We start from the raw sequence: 7,500 nt of genomic DNA, 5'->3' as shown, positions 1-7,500 counted from the left end.
AGGCAGCACCGTCCCTGCTATACGAAAGCCCCATCCAGCCCTGTGCCACCCGGGGGGTTCCAGGGTGCTGAGATGGCTAACATTTTGCTCCGCTCACGACGGTCGCCGCACCACGCAAGAACAGCCCAAAAACAGGCCAAAACGGCCCAAAAACGGGCCAAAACTGGCCATTTTTGGCTGCGCGAGCGAGCGGCGAGCGGCGGACAGCGAGCGAAGCGAGAGGCAGCACCGTCCCTGCTATACGAAAGCCCCATCCAGCCCTGTGCCACCCGGGGGGTTCCAGGGTGCTGAGATGGCTGACGTTTTGCTCCGCTCACGATGGTCACCGCACCACGCAAGAACAGCCCAAAAACAGGCCAAAACAGCCCAAAAACGGGCCAAAACAGGCCATTTTTGGCTGCGCGAGCGAGCGGCGAGCGGCGAACAGTGAGCGAAGCGTGAGGCAGCACCGTCCCTGCTATACGAAAGCCCCATCCAGCCCTGTGCCACCCGGGGGGTTCCAGGGTGCTGAGATGGCTGACATTTTGCTCCGCTCACGACGGTCGACGCGCCACGCAAGAACAGCCCAAAAACAGGCCAAAACAGCCCAAAAACGGGCCAAAACAGGCCATTTTTGGCTGCGCGAGCGAGCGGCGAGCGGCGAACAGCGAGCGAAGCGTGAGGCAGCACCGTCCCTGCTATACGAAAGCCCCATCCAGCCCTGTGCCACCCGGGGGGTTCCAGGGTGCTGAGATGGCTGACATTTTGCTCCGCTCACGACGGTCGCCGCGCCACACAAGAACAGCCCAAAAACAGGCCAAAACAGCCCAAAAACGGGCCAAAACAGGCCATTTTTGGCTGCGCGAGCGAGCGGCGAGCGGCGAACAGCGAGCGAAGCGTGAGGCAGCACCGTCCCTGCTATACGAAAGCCCCATCCAGCCCTGTGCCACCCTGTCACGAACGGTCGTCGCGCACCCGCAACAACTTCGTTCAACGAACCGTTCGTCGCTCACACCCGCATGTACAGCTGCTTGACAGCATGTTTTCCCATGGTTTTGGGTCATTTTGCTTGTAAATATGTAAGTTCGAACAAGCTGCAGCGTTGCAAAGCGATCGCTCACCGAACCGAGCAAAACAGCCCCAAAACAGCCCAAAACGGCTCCGTTTTCGCGTGCCGCGGGAGGTGAGCGGAGTGCTGCCTCCGCTCACCAAAACGTCAGCCATCTCAGCACCCAGGAACCCCCCGGGTGGCACATGGCTGGATGGGGCTTCGGTTATATACCGGGCGTTGAACACTCTTTCGCAAGTTCGTACGTGATCTTTACGGGAACTTGGTGTTGCGTCCGGGACCAGGTGAGCGGCTGTTTGTGGGCTTGCAGCTGTTCGTTCATCCTTGAAAGCCTTGCTTTTCCCCCTCTCCCTCTTTTCTCTTGTGCACACAAGGTGTTCGACGAATTGCTTGTAAAGCTTTCCTTTCCGCGAGACTTCGGGACGTGTCCGTTGCTCGTTCTTTCGATCTAACTCTCTTTCTCTTTTACAGGTCCTTCGGGACCTGCGAGAGGTTACAAAGTGGGCTGATCCTTGCGGAGCAAGATCGCAAGGGCGAAGCGCGACTTAGGCAAGGCAAGCTAAGTTTCGCGTCTTGGCCGCACGAGTGACTCGCGACTTAGGCAACGCAAGCTAAGTTCGCGTCTTTGGCCGCAAGGGTGCCGCACGCCTTAGGCAATTCCAGCTAAGGTCGTGACATTGTGGTATCAGAGCGGGCAAGCTCTTCGATCGAACAGCGAACGAACTTCGCAACTTCGCCATGGCAAAGCATCGTGGCGAATCAAGCAAGACGGGGCAAGCTGGAGCCTTGCCCCAAGCAGCCGCAGGTGGGCTGCATGTGCACACTCGCTCTCATGCTGTTGGAGCCGCTCATGAGGATCGCGGCAGCGAACAGGATGAGCGAGAAGTTGGCAACTCTCCGCGAGCGGAGGAAGCGCAATCTGGTGCGCTAACTGGGAAAAAGAGTCATAAGGAGAGACTCACGACGGCGGAAACCCGCCTGGATGTTCTGGAAGCGAGCATGGAGGAACTCTACCATGGCCAACAAAGACTTGTTGGGGTAGAGAGCTCGCAAGAGGAAGCGGAGTCCAGGATCGACAAGGTCGAGGCCCTAGTCGACCGACTGCCCGATGACACCAAGGACTCCGTGCAGCACTTACAAGATGTTGTGGCGGAACTCACGGCGAAGGTGGCTATGCTCACAAGAACGCTAAATGCGGGAGGAGGCAACACCCGCGTTGCACCGCCACAAAACTTGAGGGCACCTGAGCCCCATGGATACGGAGGGGCCAGAGATGCCAAGGAGCTTGAGAACTTTCTGTTCGACATGGAACAATACTTCCGAGCTACGAGACCTGATTCTGAAGATACCAAAGTTTCAATAGCAACAATGTATCTGAACGGAGATGCGAAACTTTGGTGGCGAACTCGTTGGGAGGAAACCCAACAAGGTCGGTGTCGAGTCGACACATGGGAAGACTTGAAGCGGGAGTTGAGAACTCAGTTCCTACCAGAGAACACAGAGTTCGTCGCAAGAAGGAAGTTGAGACAACTCCGCCAAAGTACCACCATCCGAGACTATGTAAAGCAGTTTTCTGCACTGATGCTGGACATACAGGACATGTCCGAGAAGGACAAGTTGTTCAGTTTCCTTGATGGTTTGAAACCATGGGCTCAGCAAGAGCTGAATCGAAGGAATGTTACCGACGTGGTCGGGGCAATTGCAGCTGCAGAAAGGCTCACCGACTTCGTTTCCTCTGAAGACCCAGCGAGAAGGAAACAATCTTCAAGCAATCGCCCTCAAAAACATTCTCGAGGGAAGGAGCTCGGGGGCGAACAGAAGAAGAAGAGCTCCCACAAAGGGCCGAACCCAAAAGGCAAGGCCTCAAAACCTGGAGGATGCTTCTTGTGCGGAGGACCGCACATGGTAAGGGAGTGCCCACAGAAGCAGGCACTCAACGCTTTGACAGCTTCCATCCACCCTCCCCGATCGGACAAGGGCAAAGCTGTTGCCCTTAGCTCAAGCAGTTCTAAATCCAGCAGCGACGATGAAGAGTCGCAAGGACCCCGAATGGGAGCAATGCGTTTGTTGAACGCTATGCGGGGTCAAGTGGGGGAGAACATGAAGACGAAGGCACAAAAAGCAGGAAGTAGTGAACTGATGTATGTGGACATCAAGCTGAATGGCCAAACGACCCGTGCAATGGTGGACACGGGCGCTACCCACAACTTCATAGCCGATCGTGAAGCACAGCGACTTGGGTTGACATTGGAGAAGAGCCCAAGCCGAATGAAAGCAGTGAACTCGGAGGCCAGGCGAATCTCCGGATTGGCGAAGGGAATTCCCATCAGAATCGGGACTTGGAGCGGAACCACCAACATGATGGCCGTGCCACTAGACGACTTCCAAGTGATTCTTGGAATGGAGTTTATGCACGCGGCGAAGTTGGTGCCGATGCCATTCTTGAATTCCCTATGTATGATGGGAGGCGATGACCCCTGTGTGGTGCCCGTCTCTCGGAGAGGAACCAAGGAGCCCCAACATATTTCGGCATTACAATTGAAGAAAGGGGTGCGAAAGGGCGAACTAACATTCGTGGCTGCTATGAAGCTAGAGCCACTCAATGAAGAAGCCATTCAAGAACCTGCTGTGGTGGCCAACGTCCTGAAGGAGTTCAAAGACGTTATGCCACCTGAGTTGCCGAAGACTCTTCCGCCACGCAGAGGCGTGGATCACAGTATTGAGCTGGAGCCAGGAGTGAAGCCTCCAGCGAGACCACCCTATCGCATGGCCCCGCCAGAGTTGGCAGAACTTAGAAAGCAGTTAGGTGAACTGCTAAGCGGTGGTCTCATCCGCAGCTCAAAAGCACCTTTCGGAGCTCCAGTTCTCTTTCAGAAGAAACAAGATGGGAGTCTCCGATTATGCGTCGACTATCGAGCCCTCAACAAAGTAACAGTGAAGAACAAGTATCCCATCCCGCTCATCGCGGACTTGTTCGATCAACTGGGCAAGGCGAAGTATTTCTCAAAACTCGACCTCCGGTCGGGGTATTGGCAGGTGCGCATTGCTGAAGGCGACGAAGCAAAGACTACTTGTGTGACCAGATATGGAGCGTTTGAGTTCTTGGTGATGCCTTTCGGCTTAACCAACGCTCCGGCCACATTCTGTACTCTCATGAACCAGCTATTCAAGGAGTATTTGGATAAGTTCGTGGTCGTCTACTTGGACGATATCGTCGTCTACAGCCAAACGCTCGAGGAGCACGTCAAGCACCTTCGGACGATTTTCAAGGTTCTCAGGGAGAACACGTTGTTCGTAAAAAGGGAGAAATGCTACTTTGCTCAGACTGAGATCCTATTCTTGGGGCATCGAATCTGTGATGGCTCCATTCGGATGGATAAGTCGAAGGTGCAAGCAGTTGCGGAATGGCGAACTCCAAAGAAGGTGCCAGAGTTGAGATCCTTCCTTGGTTTCGTCAACTACTATCGACGCTTCATCGCGGGATATTCGAAGCGGGCAACCCCACTGACGGAGTTGCTGAAGAAGGAGCAGCCTTGGAAGTGGTCTGACAGATGTGAGATAGCATTCCAAGATCTAAAGGCTGCTGTTCTGGAAGAACCAGTGCTCAAATTGCCAAACTATGGAGAGCCCTTTGAAGTCCATACAGATGCTTCGGACTTTGCTATTGGTGGAGTACTCATGCAAGAAGGTCATCCGGTGGCCTACGAGAGCCGCAAACTCAACGAGACCGAGAGGCGGTATCCAGTGCATGAGAAGGAGATGACAGCGGTGATCCACTGCCTACGAGTTTGGCGACACTACCTCCTCGGGTCGCGATTTGTGCTGAGGACAGACAACATCGCCCTGAGTTATTTCCAAACTCAGAAGAAGCTCTCCCCAAAGCAAGCACGGTGGCAGGACTTCCTGGCTGAATTTGATATGGCAATGGAATATAAGCCCGGGAAGGCAAATGTCGTGGCCGATGCGCTGAGTCGGAAGGTGGAGTGCGTGAATGCTGCACAACTGGAGGGCAGAGGCCAAACAAGTCAGTTACACTCCAACTTCCTTTCCCGAATCAGAAATGGACTGTATAGTGATCCCCAGGCAGTTATCCTGATGCAGCTCATCAAAGAAGGAAAGGCACGACGATTTTGGGTCCAGGAGGGACTTGTTTACACAAAAGGGAATAGGGTTTATGTTCCTCGAGTGGACAATTTAAGGCGTGAACTCTTAAAAGAGTGTCACGATTCCCTTTGGGCTGGACATCCCGGCATTCACAGAACTCTGGCTCTCGTGGAGAGAGCCTTCTACTGGCCGAAGATGGGGATTGATGTGGAGGAGTATGTTCGAACATGCCTTACTTGCCAACAAGACAAGGTGGAGCAGCGGAAGCCGGTGGGACTTTTGGAGCCGTTGCCCGTACCAGAAAGGCCATGGGAGAGCATTTCCTTAGACTTCATATCAAGCTTGCCACCTGTAGGGGGACTCGGATCGATACTCGTGGTGGTCGATCGGTTTTCAAAGTATGCAACTTTCATTGCTGCTCCCCTACACTGTTCAGCTGAAGAGGCGGCCAGACTGATGATGAAGGGTGTAGTGAAGTATTGGGGAGTCCCCCACAATATCGTGAGTGATCGAGACGCTCGGTTCCTGGGACGTTTCTGGACCGAGCTATTCAAATTGTTGGGGTCAAAGTTATACTTCTCTACGAGCCTCCACCCCCAGACGGATGGTCAGACTGAAAGAATAAATTCGCTCTTAGAGCAGTATCTCCGGCACTACGTGAGTGCCAATCAACGAGATTGGGTGAAGCTGTTGGACATCGCCCAATTCTCCTACAACTTGCAGCGGAGCTCTGCATCCAACAAGAGCCCCTTCGAAATTATCACAGGACAACAACCGTCGACTCCGCACACTATGGCAATTGGGTATACTGGGAGTAGTCCATCAGCCTACCATTTCGCAAAGGAGTGGCATCGAAATGCCGATATTGCGCGGGCTTACTTGGAGAAGGCGGCAAAACGGATGAAGAAGTGGGCAGACTTGGGAAGGCGACCACAGGAGTTCAAAGTTGGCGATTTGGTGTTGGTAAAGCTCCAACCAGCATCACTCCAATTCTTCAGGAAAAGAGTCCACAAAGGATTGGTGCGTAAGTATGAAGGGCCCTTCCCAATTATCAGCAGGGTAGGCAATGTTTCTTACAAGTTGCAGCTGCCGGCGTGGTTCAAAATTCACAACGTTCTTCACGCCAGCAACCTGAAGGCCTACCATCCAGATCCGCAAGATGCTTCTCGAAGTGTTCCAACTCGGCTACCTCCCATCACAGCCTCCTACGAGAAGCGAGTGGAAACCATTCTGGCGGATCGCAAGATAAAGCTACCCAACGGAGCGGAGCAAACAGAGTACTTGGTGAAGTGGCGAAAGCTTCCCCGAACTGAAGCCAGTTGGGAGCCCGAAGACGCCCTGCGACATGAAGAAGACGTCATCAACAACTACCAACAAGCGTCGACGAGGGCGTCGACAGTTTAAGTGGGGGAGAATGTCACGAACGGTCGTCGCGCACCCGCAACAACTTCGTTCAACGAACCGTTCGTCGCTCACACCCGCATGTACAGCTGCTTGACAGCATGTTTTCCCATGGTTTTGGGTCATTTTGTTTGTAAATATGTAAGTTCGAACAAGCTGCAGCGTTGCAAAGCGATCGCTCACCGAACCGAGCAAAACAGCCCCAAAACAGCCCAATACGGCTCCGTTTTCGCGTGCCGCGGGAGGTGAGCGGAGTGCTGCCTCCGCTCACCAAAACGTCAGCCATCTCAGCACCCAGGAACCCCCCGGGTGGCACATGGCTGGATGGGGCTTCGGTTATATACCGGGCGTTGAACACTCTTTCGCAAGTTCGTACGTGATCTTTACGGGAACTTGGTGTTGCGTCCGGGACCAGGTGAGCGGCTGTTTGTGGGCTTGCAGCTGTTCGTTCATCCTTGAAAGCCTTGCTTTTCCCCCTCTCCCTCTTTTCTCTTGTGCACACAAGGTGTTCGACGAATTGCTTGTAAAGCTTTCCTTTCCGCGAGACTTCGGGACGTGTCCGTTGCTCGTTCTTTCGATCTAACTCTCTTTCTCTTTTACAGGTCCTTCGGGACCTGCGAGAGGTTACAAAGTGGGCTGATCCTTGCGGAGCAAGATCGCAAGGGCGAAGCGCGACTTAGGCAAGGCAAGCTAAGTTTCGCGTCTTGGCCGCACGAGTGACTCGCGACTTAGGCAACGCAAGCTAAGTTCGCGTCTTTGGCCGCAAGGGTGCCGCACGCCTTAGGCAATTCTAGCTAAGGTCGTGACAACCCGGGGGGTTCCAGGGTGCTGAGATGGCTGACATTTTGCTCCGCTCACGACGGTCGCCGCGCCACGCAAGAACAGCCCAAAAACAGGCCAAAACAGCCCAAAAACGGGCCAAAACAGGCCATTTTTGGCTGCGCGAG

This window comes from Musa acuminata, unplaced genomic scaffold (assembly GCF_036884655.1).
Source record: "Musa acuminata AAA Group cultivar baxijiao unplaced genomic scaffold, Cavendish_Baxijiao_AAA HiC_scaffold_1136, whole genome shotgun sequence".
Lineage (NCBI taxonomy): Eukaryota > Viridiplantae > Streptophyta > Magnoliopsida > Zingiberales > Musaceae > Musa > Musa acuminata.
The sequence above is the reverse complement of the archived record's forward strand: the minus strand, read 5'-3'. Positions refer to the sequence as shown.